The 23,216-nt window shown below is 45.6% G+C and overlaps 1 protein-coding gene across 11 annotated transcripts in view; it reads left to right on the forward strand.

Moving 5' to 3' along the window:
• The first annotated feature begins 378 nt into the window (after window positions 1-378).
• C8H2orf80 (chromosome 8 C2orf80 homolog) overlaps window positions 379-23,216 on the forward strand; it is a 98,434-nt gene continuing 75,596 nt past the window's right edge. For 4 of the 11 annotated variants that reach the window (XM_072121017.1, XM_072121012.1, XM_072121010.1 and 1 more), the window contains exons 1-2: window positions 969-1,028; window positions 10,464-10,574. The gene's annotated coding sequence lies outside the window, so the exon portion shown is untranslated. The other 7 variants (XM_072121016.1, XM_072121019.1, XM_072121015.1 and 4 more) reach the window with 6 other exon arrangements.

The following is a 23,216-nucleotide window of genomic DNA, read 5'->3' on the forward strand; positions in this document are numbered from 1 at the left end:
CTTTAAAACTATATACAAATATGTTTCTGGAGCATTGTACCAGAACCCTCCCCATGTTAAGCTTTCTCAGTGCAAAGTGGCAAAGAAGCTTGCTTCTGCTGCTAAAATCCAGGCTTTATTAATCCAATTCAAAATCTCACTTTTTCATTGGAATGTAAGGTCTACACATAGGGAAAGCATCTACCTGGATGAAAGATCTCCTTCATGAAGTGCATTTAGTTATCTACATCCTATCAAAGAAACTGAACAGGTAACTTGCATGAAGGGGAACACTGCGCGTGTCATAGTTCAGCTCCATTGGAAACTGGGGCCATGACATCATAAAAGGCCTGGTTCTGCTGGTAGTTTTGACAGTCTCACTGTTTATTCAAACTTTGGAACTCTTCGAAGTAGCATCAGTAGAAGGTTTGTGCTACCCCTTTCATCTGAGGATTCATGGGATCCCCACCAGGGGTAATGGGTCACAAAAAAGATATGCAATCTGGGGCAGAATTAAAGTTTATAACGGGACAGACGGCGAAAAAGCACCATCGTCACAAAATGTTTTTGGCATGTACCAGGATGACCATCAGATTAAGGTGAGTGTTACTTTCTCCCTTCCACATCTCCTTTAAAACTACATACAAATATGTTTCTGGAGCATTGTACCAGCGAGACAAATCACAATCCACATATGCCCCTCCCCACACAAGCAGTCTCAATGCAAAGTGGCAAAGACACTTGTTTCTGCTACTAAACACCAGGCTTTATTAATCCAATTAAAAGTCACACTTATTTATTGGAATGTAAAGTCTACATCTAGGGTAAGCATTTACCTTGATGAAAGATCTCCTTCATGAAGTGCATTTACTGCACTATATATAACCAAAGAAACCATACAGCTACCTTGTAGGAAACAGAACACTGCACTGTTGACCTCCTTGGAAACTGGAACTATGACATCATAAAAGGCCTGGTTCTGCCGGCACCTGTGACACTCTTACTGGTTATTCAAGCTTTGGAGCTCTTCAAGGAAGCATCGGGAGAAGGTTTGTGCTACCCCTTTCCTCTGAGGGTTCATGGAAACCCCACAAGGGGTAATGGGTCATGACAAGATACGCAGTCAGGGGCAGAGTCAGTCTGGGGCAGAGTTAAAGGTTATAACAGGAAAGAACAATACAAGGGACAATAGGATTGGCGCCACGCTAAATCGAAAAATGAAAACCAATAAATGGTATAGATAGTTGGCGACCTGCACCCAAACTATAACGAGGGTCACTATCAGAGTGAACCACAAAAAACATGCAAAGGTATACCTGCGCTACCCAAGAAATAAGAAACAAACAATGTAATGTACAGCAATGGAAACTTTTACTCTATACCAGTAGCTGTAAATCTAAAACAATACCATAATCATAAATGCAAGAGGCTGGTACTAGTTACCTTATGTCAGTGATGGCTAACCTATGGCACTGGTGCCAGAGGTGGCACTCGGAGCCCTTTCTGTGGGCACTCAGGTCAACACCAGAGATGACTCCAGGTATCTTCCTGCAGTCCCAGACAGCCCAGGACTTGCTGTGCACAGAGGTATTTTAAAGTGACAGCTCTACCTGGGACTATTTTCTGCTTTATTGGTGTCCTCAGGGTGCTGAGATGAATGAAAGCTGTGACAGAGCAGGGAGTATAAATCACAAATTACATTTCTGTGTTGGCACTTTGTGATAAATAAGTGGGTCTTTGTTGTAGTTTCGGCACTCGGCCTCTAAAAGGTTCGCCATCACTGCCTTATGTGATGGACAGTATATTCAGACAATAGGCATATGTCGGTACCTGTATGCAAGTGATTGCGATTAGCTTTTTCGTCTAGGGGTATAACTGGACATCTAGAATCCAAATGGTAGGTGTTTCTTTTCTTGTGTATCCACAAGGAGATGCTTGCAAGTTGCTGCGTGACAGTAATCCACTGCAGGTTTGTTACCAAGTTAAGCGGTGTTGCTGCACATGGAGGTAAGCCCCGGTCGGCAGCTAACACTCCGTTCACCAAAAAAACAAAAAACTGGGAGCTCTCAAATAGTCCCCAATGGAACATCTTATAATGTTTTGAGAGAAGATGTCCCTCAAATCCCTTTTTAATATTTCTCCTATGTTCGATTAAATGGGAACCACATTTTGTTATTGGTAACTTAGATGTTACATCATTGTACACAGTTATTCAACATACTAAAGGGCGTAATACAGTTGAATATTTTCTGAAAAAATCAGAGAAGCTAGTAGAAAAACAAATTGAATATATAGAGGTGATTGTATCACGTTCATATTGAATCATAATTACAGGCGGTCCCCTATTTAAGAACACCTGACTTGCATACGACCCCTAGTTACAAACGGACCTCTGGATTTTGGTAATTTACTGTACTTCAGTCCTAGGCTACAATAAACAGCTTTAACAGTTATCAAAGGTGTCTCTAATGAAGATTTATTGTTTATCCTGGTTCTTAGAACAACCCAACATTTTTAAAATCCAATTTTCACAGAGACCAAAAAAATTTTGACTGGGGTTACAATAATAAAGTATACGGTTCCGACTTACATACAAACTCAACTTAAGAACAAACCTACAGAACCTACAGATCTTGTATGTAACCCGGGGACTGCCTGTATTTAAAATATGAAGATCTGTTCTATCTGCAGAACTGGAGTACAACCATGAGGACCAGATTCTCACTGAGCTACGCAAACACCCACATCTTTCCCACAGGTGAGCTCGCTGCGAATCTGTTCCTCTGGCGCAGATTTATAGACAACATGGTATTTGTGTGGTCAGGGGAAGAGGAATCTCTCCAAAAAATGTTTTAAGATATAAATAAAAATGACTATTTTTTTAGAATTCACACCTACATTCAGTTTTTTAGATTTAACCATTTATATTGAAAATCATACAATTAAAAGCAGGACTTACTGATAGTAACAGCTTTATCCTAAAAACAAGCTGTCATCTTAAATCCTAAAAGCCAGTACTTACGACATCAAAGAAATTGCATGGACCTTAGAATTTTTGAAGACGTAAAAGTAAAGTACTAAAGTACTGCAACAAAAATGTAAGAATAAAGGATAACAGAATATTGCATTAACAAATACTAAAACAACCATACTATCAATCCAGAGGTATGAATTATTAAAAAATAAAGTAGAAAAAGAAGATAAAAATCTTAGAGCCAAATTAGAGAAAACCTCAGGAAACATCATAGAAATCCCCATTATAACACAGTATACAGGACAAAGAAATTCTAAAACACATAGGGGCACATTTACTTACTTGGTCCTGACGCGATCCCCGATCCGAACTGTCCGATGAGAATGAAGTCCGGCGCAATTCACTGTGCGCCCGATATCCCGCATGTGTCACTTACCCGCTGAGGTCCGCTGGAGTTCACCTTCTTCTTCCTGTGTATGTGAATGCATGTCTTGCAACACAATTTGAATTTTAAATCCCGCGCTAAGTCTGAATCAGTTGAGTTGTCCGATCGCGTGCACCAAAAACCCCTGTTAAATGTGGTGCAAATCGGAAATAGTCAGGAAACCCGATGGAAATGTGGTCCGCGGACCCTTAGTAAATGTGCCCCAGTGTGTACTGCCATTTATAAAAATTCTATCCCAAGATAAAACAATTGGGCAATATTTATCAAAAAAACTAAATTTACCTTCAAAAAGGTGAGGAATATTGGAATCTTGGTAGCACCAACAATAAAGAATATGACAACTACTATGTAAAAAATCCATCAAAACTTTTGGACTGATTATGTGTGAGAACAAATACAAAATTAAGAATCACATGAACCAAATGGGTAATTTATTGAATTAAATGCCCCTGCAATAAACTTTATGTAGGACACACTAAAAGGATGTTGAAAGACCGCATAAACGAACATAGGAGAAATATTAAAGAGGGTTTGAGGGACATCCTCTCTCAAAACATTATAAGCTGTTCCACCGGTGACAATTTGAAGGCTCCCAGTTTTTTGGTATAGAAAAAGTCCAGCATAATTGGAGAGGAGGCAACTATATCTCCCAGATGTCAAGGACAGAGAGTAAATGGAGCAATGAAATAGAATTATTTGCATTTATGTAGAAAAGACTCTATCAACTCGATTTATCCAATATGCAGACTAATTTCCATTTTATTGCGTGTTTTACTATTTCAGCATATTTATTTATTCATTACATTTTTTAACCCCACGAAGACGCAGGTTTTTTTTGCTCATTTTCGTTCTCCACCTTCAAAAATCCATAACTTTTTCATTTTTACATGTACAGAGCCGTGTGAGGGCTTACTTTGTGCGTAACAAATTAGGCTTTCCTGTAATGTTATTTATTTTAACATGCCGGTTATAACAGTTTTTATATTTTGATAGATCGGGCATTTTGGGACGCGGCGATACCTTATGTATTTATGATTTTTACTGTTTATTATGTTTTATATCAGTTCTAGGGAAAGGGGGGTGATTTGAATTTTTAATATTTTATAATTTTTTTTTATTTTTTAAAACTTTTTTTTCACTATTTCTTAGACCATCTAGGGTACATTGACCCTAGATGGTCAGATCGTTTCCTACCATATACTGCAATCCTACTGTATTGCAGTATACAGCGTTTTTGCATGTGATTCGTTAAAATGAGCCACTGGCTCAATGTAACGAATCTGCAGAAACCATTCAGCCTTGGGTCAAACGAAGACCCGAGGCTGTCATGGCAACCAATCGGCGCCCCCCGATGATGTTTGGGGGAGCGACGATCAGAAGAAAGATGGAGGCACCCACGCGCCACCGTCTTTTAAATGCCAACGACAACTTTGCCGGTGGCATCGGAGGGGTTAATAGCCGCAATCGGTGCAAGCACCGACCGCCGTTATTAGCGGTGGGGGTTTGTTGCAATATGCAGCAAACCCCACCCTTGAATGAAGAGGACTCAGCCCGTGAGCCTTCTTCATACACTCCCTAAACCTCTGCACCATAGAGCTACGGCGCACAACGTTAAGGGGTTAAGCAATGTTCCATACATAACATTTGTTCAGATTTAAATGATATTATAATAAAAAGTTATGAATTTTTAGTAATTTATAGACATACACACAATCTGTAGAAATATAGATGTACTGTTATGTACACACCTGATACATTTAGCAGACTTGCCATAGTTATAAAGCACAGCACGTTCACAGAGTCTTGATTCCCTGACTAAGAAGACCGTGTAGGTCTTCGAAAGGCATTGCAAATATGTCCTTCTGGATTCCCCGTAGTTCGGTGACATCACCACACGGAACTTACCAGGACTGTGAACGGAGTGTTAGCCGCCGACCAGGGCTTCACTTCATGTGCAGGTATACACTCACCGGCCACTTTATTAGGTACACCTGTCCAACTGCTCGTTAACACTTAATTTCTAATCAGCCAATCACATGGTGGCAACTAAGTGCATTTAGGCATGTAGACATGGTCAAGACAATCTCCTGCAGTTCAAACCGAGCATCAGTATGGGGAAGAAAGGTGATTTGAGTGCCTTTGAACGTGGCATGGTTATTGGTGACAGAAGGGCTAGTCTGAGTATTTCAGAAACTGCTGATCTACTGGGATTTTCATCAACCATCTCTAGGGTTTACAGAGAATGGTCCGAAAAAGAAAAAACATCCAGTGAGCGGCAGTTCTGTGGGCGGAAATGCCTTGTTGATGCCAGAGGTCAGAGGAGAATGGGCAGACTGGTTTGAGCTGATAGAAAGGCAACAGTGACTCGAATTGCCATCTGTTACAACCAAGGTAGGCAGAAGAGCATCTCTGAACACACAGTACGTCGAACTTTGAGGCAGATGGGCTGCAGCAGCAGAAGACCACACCGGGTGCCACTCCTTTCAGCTAAGAACAGGAAACTGAGGCTACAATTTGCACAAGCTCATCGAAATTAGACAGTAGAAGATTGGAAAAACGTTGCCTGGTCTGATGAGTCTCGATTTCTGCTGTGACATTCGGATGGTAGGGTCAGAATTTGGCGTCAACAACATGAAAGCATGGATCCATCCTGCCTTGTATCAACGGTTCAGGCTGGTGGTGGTGGTGTCATGGTGTGGGGAATATTTTCTTGGCACTCTTTGGGCCCCTTGGTACCAATTGAGCATCGTTGCAACGCCACAGCCTACCTGAGTATTGTTGCTGACCATGTCCATCTCTTTATGACCACAATGTACCCAACATCTGATGGCTACTTTCAGCAGGATAATGCGCCATGTCATAAAGCTGGAATCATCTCAGATTGGTTTCTTGAACATGACAATGAGTTCACTGTACTCAAATGGCCTCCACAGTCACCAGATCTCAATCCAATAGAGCATCTTTGGGATGTGGTGGAACGGGAGATTAGCATCATGGATGTGCAGCCGACAAATCTGCGGCAACTGTGTGATGCCATCATGTCAATATGGACCAAAATCTCTGAGGAATGCTTCCAGCACCTTGTTGAATCTATGCCACGAAGAATTGAAGCAGTTCTGAAGGCAAAAGGGGGTCCAACCGGTTACTAGCATGGTGTACCTAATAAAGTGGCCGGTGAGTGTATATATATATATATACTTTATTAGGTACACCTGTCCAACTGCTCGTTAACACTTAACACTTAATCAGCCAATCACATGGCGGCATTTAGGCATGTAGACATGGTCAAGACAATCTCCTGCTGGTCTGAGTATTTCAGACACTGCTGATCTACTGGGATTTTCACACACAACCATCTCTAGGGTTTACAGAGAATGGTACTAAAAAGAAAAAACATCCAGTGAGCGGCAGTTCTGTGGGCGGAAATGCCTTGTTGATGCCGATACTCAAATGGCCTCCACAGTCACCAGATCTCAATCCAATAGAGCATCTTTGGGATGTGGTGGAACGGGAGATTCGCATCATGGATGTGCAGCTGACAAATCTGCGGCAACTGTGTGATGCCATCATGTCAATATGGACCAAAATCTCGGAGGAATGCACCTTGTTGAATCTATGCCACGAAGAATTGAGGCAGTTCTGAAGGCAAAACGGATCCAACCCGTTACTAGCATGGTGTACTGCCATGTGTCAAGATGAACATCAGATTGAGGTGAGTTTCCCTTACACCCTACCCCATCCTTTATAAAACTACATTCAAATATGTTTCTGGAGCATAGTACCAGCTAAACAAATCACAATCCAGATATAGCCCCCCCTCTTTCTCAATGCAAAGTGGCAAAGACACTTGCTTCTGCTGCTAAACACCAGTCTTTATTATTCCAGTTTTTCATTTGAATGTAAGGTCTACATCTAGAGGAAGCATCTACCTGGATGTAAGACCTCCTTTACAAAGTGCATTTAGTTCCCTACATCCAACCAAAGAAACTGTGAGGCTAATTTGCACTTAACAGAACACTGCACGTGTCACAGTTGAGCTCCTTGGAAACTGGGACCATGACATAATAAAGGACCTGGTTCTGCCGGCAGTCTCACTGTTCATTGAAGCTTTGGAGAAAGTTTGTGCTACCCCCACGATGGGTAATGTGTCATGACAAGATATGCAGTCTTATAAAAGCAGATTTAAAGCTTATAACAGAACAGAAGGCTAAGGCCCGTTCCACACTTGCGAGTGTGATGCGATGAACTCACATCACACTCGCAACGCATGCTGCCGGGAACGCACGGCCCGAACGCTGCACCGCGGGAGTGAACTCAGCATGTCAGTTCACTCCCGCGGTGCAGCGTTCGGGCCGTGCGTTCCCGGCAGCATGCGTTGCGAGTGTGATGCGAGTTCATCGCATCACGCTCGCAAGTGTGGAACAGGCCTAAAAAGCACAAAAGTCACAACATGGGAATGGAATGTGACAAGATGACCATCAGATTGAGGTGAGTGTCCGTTTCCTCTTAAAAACAACATACATATATGTTTCTGGAGCATAGTGCCAGTGAGATAAATCATGATCCAGACATTCCCCTCCTTATACCACGTGTCAGGGCTGTGAGTCTGTGGACCCTCAGGACCACCATGGGAGATGGCACTAGCCGACACCTGGGACCGAAGCCTTAGTGCTAAGCACCTGGTCTTCACCAGAGCCTCCCGCAAAGCGGGATGGTCTTGCTGCAGCCGGGTACCACCAGATCGTTCCACAGTTGCGACTAGCCCATGGTGGTAGCCAAGGTAGTTTTGCAGGAGACAGTCTGTACCCGGGGAGACAGCAGTAGAACAACACAAGAATGCACTCTAGGACTCACGTCAGGAAACACATGATCGGACTGGCACACAGGAAAGGAACTCAGGATTCACAGGAACGCAGGATACACAGTAATGCAGGATACACAGGAGGGCTTTCTCTTCAGGGAATGGCTTGAAGATCCGCAAGGATCACAGGAAGGGGCAGGAATGTATGTGGGAAGGTAGCAGGCCAGCGCCAATTATCGGCGCGCTGGCCCTTTAAATCTTTGTGAGCCGGCGCGTGTGTGCCCTAGGAGACAGGGACACACACGCCGGACCACGGGAGATGCAGAGATGGCCAATGGAGCCAGGAGAGGTGAGTTCAGTTGGGCTTCAGGGGCACACTGAGGGACACAGGTGCGCCCGCAATCCAAGACAGGGATTGTGGGAGCACCCGTGACACTAGGCAATTCTTCACAACTACGTTCAGACGATGGTGTTTCAGACTTCGACCTGGGACAACATTCAACAGCGTCTATCCCCCTAGACAGCTCTCTCCCAGGTTGTACTGGGCTTTTGGACTGTTTGTTCAAGAGCAATTTGTCTGTTACTTTGTTTCCTTACTTTGGTCAACGCGACCGCAGCATTTAACATGCCTTCCAGGGGTCTTTACCCCACGATCGGGCCCCCCCGCGCCGTTTTCGGGGGGGCTGATCGCTGCTATGGCACCTCTGGGGTCCGATCGGGACCCCAGAGAAGCCTGAAGGCAGTGCCTTTAAGATGGCGTCTGTGACGTCATCTTAAAGGCAAAGTGCCAGCCTATGCATCTGCACTGCTAATACCCTGCAATACATCAGTATTGCAGAGTATTATCATGAACAAGCAATCAGATGATTGGTTGTTCATATCCCATGGTGGATCAAGTAAAAAATGTAAAAAAAAAATGTTTTTCAATAAAAAATAACTTTATAAATCACTAAAAATGCCCATAAGCCCCAAAACATATAAAGAGATATATAACGCTCAAAAAAGTCTAAATCATAACACAAACCCCACATATATAGTATCACCGCGTCCGTAACAATCCATAGAATAAAACTAAATAACTATTGAACCCATATAATGAACGCCGTAAAAAAAACCGTTAAAAACCCGCCAAAAATTATGATTTTTACCTATTATATCCCACTAAAAATGCAATAAAAAGTGATCAACAAAACATATGTACTCCAGAATGATATTGTTGCAAAGAACAACATGTCCCGCAAAAAACAAGCCATCAACCAGCTCTGTAGCCAAAAACGTAACAATGTTATGCCACTTGGAAGACGGCGATGCAAAAATGATAGATTTTTCCCCACATTAGGGTTTTATTTGGCAAATTTTGTAAAACATAAGAAAAAATATTCATGTCTGGTATCCCCATAATCGTATCGACCCATAGAATAAAGATAACAGGATTATTAGGATATCCGGAGAACACGAAAAAAAAAAAAAGGAAAAAATCCAGTACACAATTGATGCTTTTCTACTCATGACCTCAAAAAAAGTTCCTAAATTTTCAACAATTGGATGATACAAACCCCAAAATGGTAACACTGGAAAAAGCATCTCATCGCGCAAAAAAAATGCCGTCACATGGCCCAAATAACGGAAAAGCGAAAATTTTATAGCCTTCAAAAGAGGGCAACGAGAAAACTAAAATCCTGGCAGCTGCAGGGTGCTCCTTCCCTTCTGCGCCTCGCTGTGCCCCCATAACACAAGTAATGTCCACATGTAAATTTTGGTTTTTGATGCTAAATATGTAAAATTTAATTTCAAACAGTATTTATCCCCAAAATAGTCAATTCTGAAAATATGGAAAATCGCTATTCGATTTGTAGGCCGCGTGACGTCAAAATAAATTATCCAAACATTTCAATAATTATGAAAATGTAAAGTAGACAAATGGGAAATGTTATTCGGCAAGTTATTTAGGTGGTAAATCGATCTGCCTGAAAACGCGGTGATTTTGAATTTCGAAAATGGCATTTTTCTAAAAATTCCTTTTTTTGTAAATAAACGCAAAACTAATCAGCCAAAATTAACCACTAAAATGAAGTACAACATGTGGGGAAAAAACAATCTCAGAATCGTTTTGATAAGTAAAAGTGTTCAAAAGTTATAACCACATAAAGAGACGCAGGTCAGAATCCAAAAAATGGGACTGAGCCTTCAGTTGTAAAATGGCTGCGTCCTTAAGGGGTTAAAAGTTATGTATACAATAGTTTGTGTTGTGTGTTTTATTGAAGGTGAATAATACAAGAAGGGTTTGTCAGTTGGGCTATCTGAAGTTCTTTATAGGGACACTAATGTGTGCAGATCCAGCCAATCCAACAATGAAATCTACCAACAGGATAAAGGTATGTACACCAAGTACTCTTACATGCTAGTGTGTGTATACATCCTGTTTTGTAAGTTTCCTCTCCTATAATTCTTTTTGTAAAGTTTTATCTTTTGTTAACATACAGTAAAAAAATAAGAACTAAATATTAACATAAAAAAACACCATGGGGCACATTTACTAAGTGTATTACGCCAGTTTTCAGATAGATTTTACACGTTCTTTTAGGTGTAAACTGTTTGCACAGGTATTTAAGAAGTGTCTGCACCACAAATGTGTCACACACTTAGTTTTGTTTTGTAGGCACCATGTGACACAAATTAGGGCGCTCCCACTCGGACTGTGCGCCAGATTTAACAGCAAACAATGCTTCCCTGCAAAGGGCCAGCGCACCACTGATTGGTGCTGGCCCTTTCAGGAAATGGTTAAAAGCCAACGTCTCCCAGCATTCCCTGCCGGATCTTCGTGCTCTATGCTGCCTCTGTTGCTCTATACCTGCCACCCCGGACAAAGTTGCACCTGTAGAACGACCTGGCAGTACCACTCCGCAGTAAGTCCAACTCCCTTTTGGGGGGGCACTGGTGAAGACTTTGGTCCTAGGTGTCAGATTGTGTCATCGTTCGTGGAGGTCCAGTGGGTCCACTACCCCTGGAGTCTGACAGTAAGATCCGGCCATGGAGCCCACCAAGGTCCCGCTACCTAAACTGGCTGATCTTACCACTGTTGTGGTCCAGCAGTCCCAGCAAATTGCTACGCAAGGAGAACAGCTTGAACAAGACACCGCCATGCTGAAGCAGTTGATTGCCACTCAGCAACAGTGTCAGATTGCTGCAGCCTCTCCTGCTACCCTGGTTGGTCTGCTTGCCGCTAAACCTAGGCTGAAACTCTCCATGCCTACTAAGTATGATGGGGACCCAAAGTTGTGCAGGGGCTATATCACTCAGTGCTCCCTTGCTCTACCTCGACCCTCCTGCAGGGTCCTCCGTGGTTGTAGCTCCATGCTCCTGTTCTTAATTGGAAGATGGGGAGATTCTTCGTTGTGGGCCAGATTGCCACTCCCATTGCATGGTGTTTCCTCATCAAGTACCTGTCATGGTCTCTTCAGTGGTTCCCAAGCCTCTGGAGAGCCTCCCAACTTGCTATCAGGACTTTGCAGAAGTCTTTTCTAAGAAGTAAGCCAAGGCTTTGCTGCCTCACCTCCCCTATGACTGCCCTATTGATCGTCTACCGGGTACGTCTCCTCCTCGGGGCCTGTTGTACCCACTTTTTGTACCTGAAACTGCTGCAATGTTGGACTACATTAAAGAAAACCTGCAGATGGGGTTCATACGTAAATCCTCTTCCCCGGCTGGTGCTGGTTTCTTCTTTGTGACCAAAAAGGATGGGTCACTCCATTTGTGCATCGTAGTCTTAACAAGGTCACGGTTAAGAACCGTTATCCGTTACCTTTGATCAGGGAGCTGTTTACTCAGTCGACTAAGGACCATTTATTCCAAACTTGAAAAGTGCAAGTTTCACCAGTGGAGTCTTCCTTTCCTCGGCTATATTATCTTCGACAGAGGTCTCCTGATGGATCCTGCCAAGCTATCTGCTATTCTTCAATGGCCTCATCCTCTAGTACTACACGCTATACAGCAGTTTCCATGCTTTGCAAATTGCTACCAGCAATTGTGGTGCTCACCAAGAAGGGTGCCAACCCCCGGCTCTGGCCTTCAGCAGCTGAAGATGCCTTCACATACTTAAAGTCCGCATTTGCTTCAGCCCCAGTTCTTGTACATCCGGATATAGAGAAGCCTTTCCATCTGGAAGTGGATGCCTCCTCAGTAGGGGCTGGAGTGGTGCTCACGCAGAAGGGTCCCAAGGGCTGAACCCTTGAATGCAGCTTTTGCTCTAAATATTTCTCCTCTGCATAGAGGAATTATTCCATAGGGGACCGAGAACTGCTGGCGATTAAACTTGCCTTAAGAGTGGCATTACCTCCTGGAGGGAGCTCGTTTTCTGATCTGCGTGTACACTGACCACAAGTATCTCCTCTATCTCCAGACTGCTCAGCGACTCAACCAACATCAAGCCCACTGGTCACTCTTCTTCTACGATTTTAATTTTCTCATTCACTTCTGTACGGCTGAGAAGAACATGAAGGAAGATGCCCTTTTTCGTGCCTTGGAACCGGCTCCTTGGCATGTCAACCCTGCTGAGCAACTGGTCCTGGCTGCTCCAGTGGACCTTCGACATCTACCTCCTGGCAAGACCTATGTCAGACCAGCTCTACTGAGGAAAATTCTGACTTAGAGACATTGCTCCCATGTGGCTGGGCACACGGTGCAGCGCTATGTCCCCTTGTGTCCAAATTCTACTGGTGGCCAGATTTGGACAAGGATGATCGAGACTTTGTGGCTTTCTGCTTCTCCTGTGCCCAGAATAAGCCATTTCATCTCAAACCTGCTGGTCTTCTGCCGTTGCCAATACCCAACTGCCCGTGGTCTCACTAGGCTATGAATTTCATTACGGATCTTCTGCCTGCCTCAAGCAATACTGTCATCTGGGTGGTAACTGACCATTTTTTCAAAATGCCCCATTTTGTTTTTCTTCCAGGTCTGCCGTCTGCTCCACGTCTTGCCAGTCTCTTCACATCTTCCAGCTCCATGGACTTCCCCAGCACATTGTTTCTGATCGAGGAGTTAAATTTGTCTCCAAATTCTGCCATACTCTGTGTAACTAGCTTCAAGTAAAGTTGGACTTTTCTTCCGGCTTTCACCCACAGTCTAATGGTCAGATGGAAAGAGTTAACCAGACCCTGGGCTGCTACCTCCACCATTTTGTTTCGGCACGGCAGGACGACTGATTGCCATGGGCAGAGTTTTCTTATAACTTCTTAGACTCATCAACTATGGACTGCATCCTTGCTCTCCTTTTCCTCTACCTGTGTCCTCGGACGTCCCTGTGGTTGAAGAATTGGTTCAGGATCTAAAGTCCATTTGGGATTAGACTCGCCTTTCCTTGCTACAGGCTTCTGCTCGAACCAAGCTCCAAGCTGATACACAGCTCCAAGCAGAATCACAGCTCTCCTCCTATCTTCTCTCCGGGTGACAAAGTCTGGTTGTCCTCCAGGTATGTCCGGCTAAAGATCCCAGGCTATAAACTTGGTCCCCGTTTCCTTGGTCCCTTCGAGGTGCTCACTCCCATCAATCGAATGGCCTACAAGTGGCACCTTCCTCCCACCATGTAAATCTTGAACTCCTTCCATGTCTCGTTACTCAAGCCTGTTATCTTGAACCACTTCTCCCGGCAAGTACCTCCTCCTGAGGTCTTCAGGACTCCACCGACGTCTTCAAGGTAAAGGAGGTCCTAGATATGAAGACGGTGAGAGTTAAGCAGTTCTTCTTGGTTGACTGGAAGAGGTTTGGGCCGAAGGACAGATCCTGGAAACCTGAGGATAATATTCTATACCGCAGGCTCCTGCAGAGGTTCCTCCGGTCTCGGGCTCAACCGTGATCTTCCATGTGCCCCTGCGCACCACACTGACCTATTAAATAGCTGGCTTCTTCCTCTGACCCTTGCCAGATCTTTTTTCCCTTATGCCATCGAGAAAGCGTTCTCTGACTGTTTTAGTACTGTCCATGGTGACTTCCTGCCACGTTCCTGACTTAGATTCTCTGTCATCTGTCCTGACCTTCCATTATGTCTCTGAACCTGTGCCACCTGTCCTTCCCTCCTGCCGGACTACAACACCGATTTTGCCTCCTGATTTTGTACCTTGCCTTGGCCACCACCACCAGCAAAGTCACGCCTGTGGAGCAGCAAGTCCAGCCCGCTTTGCAGCAGGCTCTAGTGGAAACCGGGTGCCGCTTGGACTCTGCTCCCATGTGTTGGCTTACATCATTGCTTGCGGTGGTTGAATGGGTCTACTACCTCTGATCCTGACAGTAAGAACCGGCCATGGTTTCCACTACCTGATCTGGCTGATCTCACCACCATCGTGGCCCAGCAGCCCCATCTGATTGCTGTGCAGGGACAGCAACTGGGACAGCTCACCACCCTCTTGCAGTAGTTATTGGCTGTCCCTACGACAACCCTATAGACCTGTAGCCGGACATGTCTCTTCCACGGGTTCGGGTGTATCCACTTTAAGTGCCTGAAACCCCGGCTATGTCAGCCTACATAAAGGAGAACCTGCAGAAGAGGTTCTCTTCTCCTGCCGCTGCAGGGTTCTCCTTTGTGGCCAAAAAGGATGGGTTACTTTGTCCATGCATAGACTATTTAACAAAATTTCCGTGAAGAACTGCTACCCATTGCCTCTGATCATGGAACTTTTTGACCACCTACGTGGATTCAAGGTCTTTACCAAACTAGACCTTTGTGGGCTGTATAACCTCACCCACATCCGCGAAGGCGATTAATGGAAGACTGCCTTCAATACTCGTGATGGACACTTTGAGTATCTTGTCATGCCGTTTGGAATCTGTAATGCACCATCTGTATTCCAAGAGTTTGTCAATGATATTTTTAGAGACTTGCTATATACCTGTGTCTACCTAGACAATATCCTAGTGTGCTTTACGGACCTTGAGTCCCATCAGGCCCATGTACGACAAGTTCTCAGGTGCCTAAGGGCCAATCGCCTGTATGCCAAACTTGAGAAAATCCAGGTCCACCAAAAGAGTCTTCTTTTCCTCGGATATATATAGTAGAAGACTAGTAAAGACAGAGGACTGCGCCTCGGGTGATAACATTTTGTAACCGTGCTCCAAAGGTATTAACCAATATGCACTTACCTGGTTATTTCTTGGTAAAAGACATTAATATCCCATTCTGGGGTCCAGGTGAAAATTCCGTTCTGTAGAAGTAGCCAAGGTCTTACGGATATGTAGACACTAACCCCTTTATGACCACTAAGGCAGCATCCAAATGCTCAACAACCGAACAAGCGAAATGGTGTCTGTAGAGGAATGTATGCATACAGAGAAAAAGAGCACTGGTTCGGGGTGCCAGAAGTCTGATCCACAGGAGGCAAAGATTGTGTCCAAGGAATAAATTTATTAAGACAATGAATAAATAGTAGAACTAAAAATTATAAAAACCTTATTAAATGACCTATTAGGGTTTGTGACCCGAAACACGTTATCTCAAAATGCAGACTGAGTAGAATGACATGTTACAGCTTATTTTGTATACATAACCAGAAGGTAGTAGCTCAATCGGGGGAGGTGGAGTTCAATGTACATAAATGTAAGTATTACTAACGAGGTGGTGTGGGTGCACATTTTTCTTGCAGTTACTGGAGCCTGTGCTTACGCGTTGTGAAGTAAATAACGTGTACAGACCATAGTTCCTGTCTGACGGGTTTGCACTAAGTTGTTACTCGCGCGAGTGTCCGCACTTGTGCAATGTTATACAGCAACCATAGCATACCATAGCAAACCATAGCAGCGTACATATGAACATACTGGGGCACATTTACTTACCCGTCCCGTTGCGATCCCCGCTGTGCATTGTCCGACCACGGATCGGAGCTGCCGCGATTCACTAAGATCCTGCGTCCGATTTCCTGCAAGTTTCCCGCTGAGGTCTGCCGGAGTTCACCTTCTTTTTCTCGGTGTATGTGAGTGCTGATCTTGCGACACAATTTTATTTTTAAATTCCGCGGTTTGTCCGTATCAGTCAGGTTGTCCGACGCCATGCCCCCCGATGTGTGTCACATGCCAGCCGGCGCCGAAGTGCCACAATCTAATCGCTCCAAAAACCCAGGGCAATTCAGCGCAAAACAGAAAAATTCGCGAAACCCGACGGAAATGCAGCTGCGGGACCCTTAGTAAATGTGCCCCATTATATGTCAGCCGTGTCTCCAGCATTCTATCGCAGCCTCTGTGCAACCAAGCATAATACTAACAAACATTGGGTGGCCAGTATATAACTTGCAATATAGAGGGTTATGGGGATTACAATATACAATTGTTAAAATAATAATATAAAAATAGAAATAGAATTAATAGATGACTATTAATACACAATACCTAAATACATATAAAATAACATATGAAAAGATACATATAAAAGAGTTATATGTAAGAGGAGAATCTCCTCTCAACTGGTATACACATGCTGCTAAGAAAATCATTTGCATATAAAAGAAACAGATATTAAAACAGATATAGAAAATAGATATAAGAAATCAGACATTTTTCAGGCTTTCATCTAAAGAGGACCTGTCACCCCAAAAGACCCCCACCAACTATGCCACCATAATCCTTCCCCCAGCCCCTATCTATTTATCCCATTTAAAAAAAAAAATTTTGTTGGGGAAGTAGGTTTTAATCGATCTGACCTCATACCAAATAAGAGGTCGGATCCTCGTATCCTCGGCTCTGCAGTCGGCCTTTTTCATGAGGGGGGGGGGGGGGGCGGCTGATATATTGCGCAATCTCTGTCGGCTCTCTCTCCGATGCAGCCGGACTGACAGCGGCCACGCAGTGCTTTTTGACAGTGGCGGCCGAATGTTATATATATATATTCGCCGGCGCTATAAATACGGCCAACTGCAGCGCCCAGGATACCAGGATACAACCTCTTCTTTGGTAAGAGGTCATATCGATTAAAACCAAGTTCGCCAACATAATTAAAAAAAAAATGGCATAAATAGAAAGGGGCTGGGGATAGGATTACGGGGGCATAGTTGGTGGGGGTCTTTTGGTGGGGTGACAGGTCCTCTTTAATGACAACAAAAATAGAAAACTTTGCTGAATGGTTTTTCACACTAATAAAAGCTGTATTAAAACCAAAACCTTCTTCAAAAGGGTTGACAGCAATAATTATTTAGATTTTACAAGCAGCCACTTCAAGAAATGGCTCCACAATATTCCATATGGACAGTTCAAAAGAATTAGACGGAATTGAAAAGAAAATAGCGATTATGAGTCTCAGAGAAAAATCCTCAAAATCGTTTCAATCATACTTCTGCCATCCTGAACCAGTGCTCTTTTTCTCTGTATGCATACTTTCCTCGGATATATTATCTCGGACAAATGTCTACAGATGGATCCCACTAAGCTGTTGTCACGGGTGCGCCTTCGACCCATGTCTCAAGTCGCAGGCGCACCTGCGTCTGCTGCAGCTTGGTGCGCGTCCCCGATTTCTAGGGTGCACCACTTATTGGTGCTCTTCCTGTGTCCCCTGCCGGATCTTTGTGTCTTTGAGAAAGCTTTGTTTCTGATGCGCTGTGCTTGTGTTATGAAACACCTGTTGTGACCCCGATACCGTTCCGGACTACGCTTCTTTGCTGCCTGCCCTGACCTACCACTACATCTCCGACTTTGATCCTTCGCTGCCTGTCTCGACTTCCTGCCTGTCCCTGACCACCGTTTTGCCTTACAATTCTGTACTCCACCTTGGCCGCCAGTGCGGACAAAGTCACGCCTGTGGAACGACAAGGTAATACCACGCCGCAGCATGTCCAATCAGCTTTGTGACAGCCTCTGGTGAAAACCGGGTACCACTTACATTCCGGTCCCAGGTGTCGGCTTGCGTCATCATCCGCATTGGTCGGGTGGGTCCACTATAGAGACAGGTGAATAATTTCTAATGCAGTGGAATTCATTCAGAATGTCAGTGAAAATTCGATTTGTCATGAATCTGAAGTTAACGGTGAAAAAAAAGTTTTTTTCTCCTTTATTCCCAAAATGGGCGCGAGCACAACGTGTTACATGGGGCAGAGTACCACTCTGTCCAACAGTCAGAGACAAGGCAGTCTCAGCCCTGGGGCCTCCAAACATGTGAGTGCTGCGAAGAAAAAAACTACTAGAACGCCAAATGAGGTGAATTTCTTTATATCTTTAAAATTCATGTGATAGCACACTCACTAGGACGTACGTACACTAGCCGAAAAAATGTTATAATATATAAGAAGATTTAAGAAAATGAAAATGAATTGATGTAAATACATGTATATATTTGAAAGAAGTAAAACTTGATGAAACAAAAAAATGGTTTCAAATGGTTGATTTATAGGGCACTATTCATAGATGCGTTTATTTGGTGGACCAGGAGATCCCCGAAGCCCTAGACCTAAGATTCACTAAAATACCTCTGTATCTTATTATCAAATACGTCTGTCCACATGGGGCAGAGTACTCTGGGAAGGAGAAAGGAATACCCTCGATCACATGTGCAGACCCGTAAGCCAATCAGCGACCGGCAGGCTTATGTAATGTCACACAGCCCTATAAAAACAGGCAGCCATTTTCAATCTCGGCATTTCATACTGCATGTGCTGTCTGTAGCATCCAGCTACAGTACTGTGCTGTAGTGATTTTTGCTGAATAGGAAGAAATCTGTGTAAAATCCACATAGTTTCTGGAGTGATTTCTACTCCTATCCCAGACTTTACATTTTTGGGATCTGTATACCTCAAATAGCAGTTCTTTTTTGTTAGTGAAATGAATAGGAAGAAATCAGTGTAAAATCCACATGGTTTCTGGAGTGATTTCTACTCCAATCCCAGGGTGTCAGTTTTGGGGATCTGTATACCCCAAATAGCAGTTCTTTTTTGTCGCTGAAGTGAATGGGAAGAAATCAGTGTAAAATCCACATACTTTCTGTAGTGATATCTGCTCCAATCCCAGGGTGTCCATTTTGGGGGATATGTATACCCCAAATAGCAATTCTTTTTTGTTGCGGAAGTGAATAGGAAGACATAAGTGTAAAATCCACACACTTTCTGTAGTGATTTCTGCTCCAATCCCATGGTGTCCTTTTTAGGGAATCTGTATACCCCAAATAGCAGTTCTTTTTTTGTTGCTGAAGTGAATAGGAAGAAATGTGATCCATGTTGTGGGTTGTGGGTACACCCGTGCCACGTCTTTTGGCCGGAGGCTGGATCGACTCTTGGGAAGCCGCAGGCTGGATCGACTCTTGGAAGCCGCAGGCTGGAGTGACTCTTGGGAAGCTGCTGGCTGGAGAGACTTTTGGGAAGCAGCAGGCTTGAGCGACTCTTGGGAAGCAGCAGGCTGGAGCGACTCTTGGGAAGCCTCAGACTGGAGCGACTCTTGGGAAGCCACAGGCTGGAGCGAGTCTTGGGAAGCCGCAGGCTGGAGCGACTCTTGGGAAGCCGCAGGCTGGAGCGACTCTTGGGAAGCCGCAGGCTGGAGCGTCTCTTGGGAAGCCGCAGGCTGGAGCGACTCTTGGGAAGCCGCAGGCTGGAGCGACTCTTGGGAAGCTGCAGGCTGGAGCGACTCTTGGGGAACCGCTGGAGCAGCACTGGGAAGCTGCGGAGGCTGGGGTGCCACTGGAGCAGAACTGAGAAGCTGCGGAGACTGGGGAGCTGCTGGAGCAGCACTGAGAAGCTGCAGTGGCTGGGGAGCCGATGGAGCAGCACTGAGAAGCTGCGAATGCTGGGGACCTGCTGGAGCAGCACTGAGAAGCTGCGAATGCTGGGGACCCGCTGGAGCAGCACTCAGAAGCTCTTGGCACACCGGAGACTGGAGCAGCTCTTGGCACACCGGAGTGGCCTTTGGGAAGGCCAGTGGAGAATCTGGAGCGGCCTCTGGGAAGGCCGGAGAAGACTCTAGAGTGGCCTCTGGGAAGGCCGGAGGAGACTCTGGAGCAGCCACTGGGAAGGCCAGAGGAGACTCTAGAGCGGCCTCTCAGAAGGCTGGAGGAGACTCTGGATAGGCCTCCGGAAAGGCCGGAGGAGACTCTGGGAGGCTACGGGGACACTGGAGACACCAGGGCCAAGCAGCACAGGTGTGGAAGCCGGACTTGAGGTGGTTCAAACCTGGACTGGATCATTGCAAGGAACGTGGTATAGGTAGCCATGTCCGGATCACCACTATCCCACAAAAGAGTAGCCCAGGTCACTGGCCCTTTAAATTCCTCGAGAGTCGGCACACGCGCACCCTAGTGAGAGGGGATGCATGCGGTCTAGTCAGACAGCAGGAGTGCCGCCACGGGACAGGAACGGAGCCAGGAACCTGGAGAGGTAAATTGTGGGTACGGGACGGGGCGACACATATCGCAGCACAGGTGTACCCGCAACCCACAACATGGATTGCGGGGGCACCCGTGACGAGGGACCAGGGCTCTGATACATGGATCGTGGGGTCAACCATGACAGTCATCTAGCCGCAGTGTGTTGATAAACAACCCAAAGTTTGTCGATTAGTTGACTCGGTCTTCCACTTCCTTCCCAGCCAAGAGTCCGTGGGTTCTTCAGATACAACCCTTAGTTGGCATGGCCCAGGAACAGCTCACCTGTCCTTAACCAGCCTCTGTATTGTTCATTTCCCTCAGCCAGAGATCTACTAGGTGGTCTTAGCTCAGCGCCACTATACATCGAGGACGAACTCCTTGAGGACAGTCAGCAGCTGCTTGGCAGTAAAGAGTTTTGGCAGACATCCACTGCTTTGTGCAGTAGGCGGGAAAGTAGAGAGTGACACAGGAGGTTATGTTGCACTTGCAAGTAGTCGGGCTGTTCATACTGAGACCGTTGAGGAGAAAAGCAGTGACAGGTAAACAGAAATCGATGATGATGTAGCCGATCGCACTTGGGAGTCAGGTGAAGGCTGGGATTCATTATCATCGTCAGGAGAAGAGGGTGTCAGCTTGGGCATCAGGCAGCGAAGCAGGCAGCAAGTCACTACTGTGGGCGTGAGCTAGCAGGGTGGCAAAAGTGCGAGGACGGGAGCCAAAAGGCAGTGGGGTACAAACCCCGCTTGGCAGGTCCAAATAAGCAGTGGCACAGGGGCTCAGCGAGGCAGCGGCATTAGTAGTCACTCAGTGCAGAGTATTGGCAGTAAGATCACCACCTTGGTGGTGTGGTAATTTTTTGTTAAAACACGAGTGGAGCCAAGCGTGTGTATATGTAGAATCAGCAGGCAGAAAGTGAAGCGTGGCCAGGGAGCTACCTTTGGCACCACGGCCCTGCGTCAACACATGCAGCGTCAACATCCAATGGCCTGGGAGAAACGTGGTACAGATCTGGAGGTCCAGAAGCTGACCATGATCCTGTCCAAGTTGTTGGTACTGCACCCTTCAAAGAACTAATGGCTTGTGCCGAACCAAGGTGGAGAGTTCCGAGCTGAAATTCTTTTTCCAAAAAGGCATTGCCAAACCTTCACAAATATGTAGAACAGAAGGTGGGCCAGTTCTTGAGCTTATCGGTTTTTTCAAGGTGTACAGCAGCGTGAACGCGTGGAGCTGTTACTACAGTCAGGGCCAGTACATGTCCTTAATGGCCCACTGTGTGAATGGGCTTCCCACCTAGCCACACCAACAACTTGAATAAGAGACGCCGCTTTCTCCTCCACGTTGTCAAACTGCTGCTCATACGCTAGTGTCAGTACTCCTCCTTCTCCACCACCACCTCAGCCTCCAGAAGTCTAACCTGCTCCATCATACCACATGTGCAGGACACAGTGGTGTCACGTAGTTCTACACCTGGTTTGCTTGGGCGAACAAAGTCACACAGGGGAGGAACTGCTCCATGTCATGCAAGAAGAAATCAATATGTGGCTTTCTCCGTGACAACTGAAAATTGGAACCATGATGACAGACAATGGGAGGAACATGGTGTCCGCGCTGCACCGAGGAGGGATGGCCCATGCACCCTGCATGGCGCACGTGTTCAATCTGGTTGTCAACAGGTTCCTCAAGTCTTCCACCTGCGCATCTGCAAGACATTCTAAAAATGGCCAGGAAACTGTGCATGCACTTCAGCCATTCTTACAAAGCCAAGCACACTCTCCTCGAGTTGCAGCGACAGAATGGCCTCCCCCCAACATAGTCTGATATGCGATGTTTCCACCCATTGGCATTCCAGCCTCCATATGTCAGACCGCCTGTATGAACAGAGAAAAGCCAGTAATGAGTTTTTGATGATGCAAGCTGACCGTAGTACTCCCCTGTGTAACTTTGATGTCAACTCGGGCCCTTTGAAGTGGCCACGTTATTTGTCAGTCACCAGGACTGCGGGATGAATAACGTCATTCCAATGCTTCATGTCCTGGAACTCATGCTGCAAAATCTGTCTGGTCAGGGCACTGGAGAAGTGGCGACTACATCTCATGGCCACATGAGATGATGAACTGGAGGAGGAGGACATTGGAGCACAAGCAATCAGGGGTTTTACCACTCAGGTGACTAAAAGAAGAGGAGCATCTGGAGGAGGTAGAAGATGAAGCGACCCAGAAGCACTGTGGCAGTATACAGTGGAGATAGAGGCCGGGAGTCCCTCAGAGTCACTTGCGCAGATAGCACACAGCCACCCAGTTCCCTAACTAGTGACAGTCGAATAGTCAACATCCGGCATAGGAATGAGTTTCGGCTCTCCACCCTCTTGGACCCTCTTTACCGGTCAAAAATGGGCGACTTTTTTCCAGCTGCCAAGAGGGAGGAACAACTGGCATGGAGAAATACTGAAAATACAGTTGGCCGCTGCCTTTGTGTGCCATTGTCCATCCTCTGTCAGGTCTGACCAGGGGATTCCTGGCAGTGATTGCTTACGTAGTACTGCCACGGCTACTGTGGGGAGATGGGCGGTAGGAGCAGTAGCAGCTCCATCAGAAGCTTAAGTCTGGAGTCCTTAATGAGCAACTTCCTTCACCTGCCTAGTGAGGAGGTTAGCTGCCAGCAGCAGCAGGACATGGAGCAGACCCTGCACCAGCAGGTG

The sequence above is a fragment of the Engystomops pustulosus genome, chromosome 8 (assembly GCF_040894005.1).
Source record: "Engystomops pustulosus chromosome 8, aEngPut4.maternal, whole genome shotgun sequence".
Classification (NCBI taxonomy): Eukaryota; Metazoa; Chordata; class Amphibia; order Anura; family Leptodactylidae; genus Engystomops; species Engystomops pustulosus.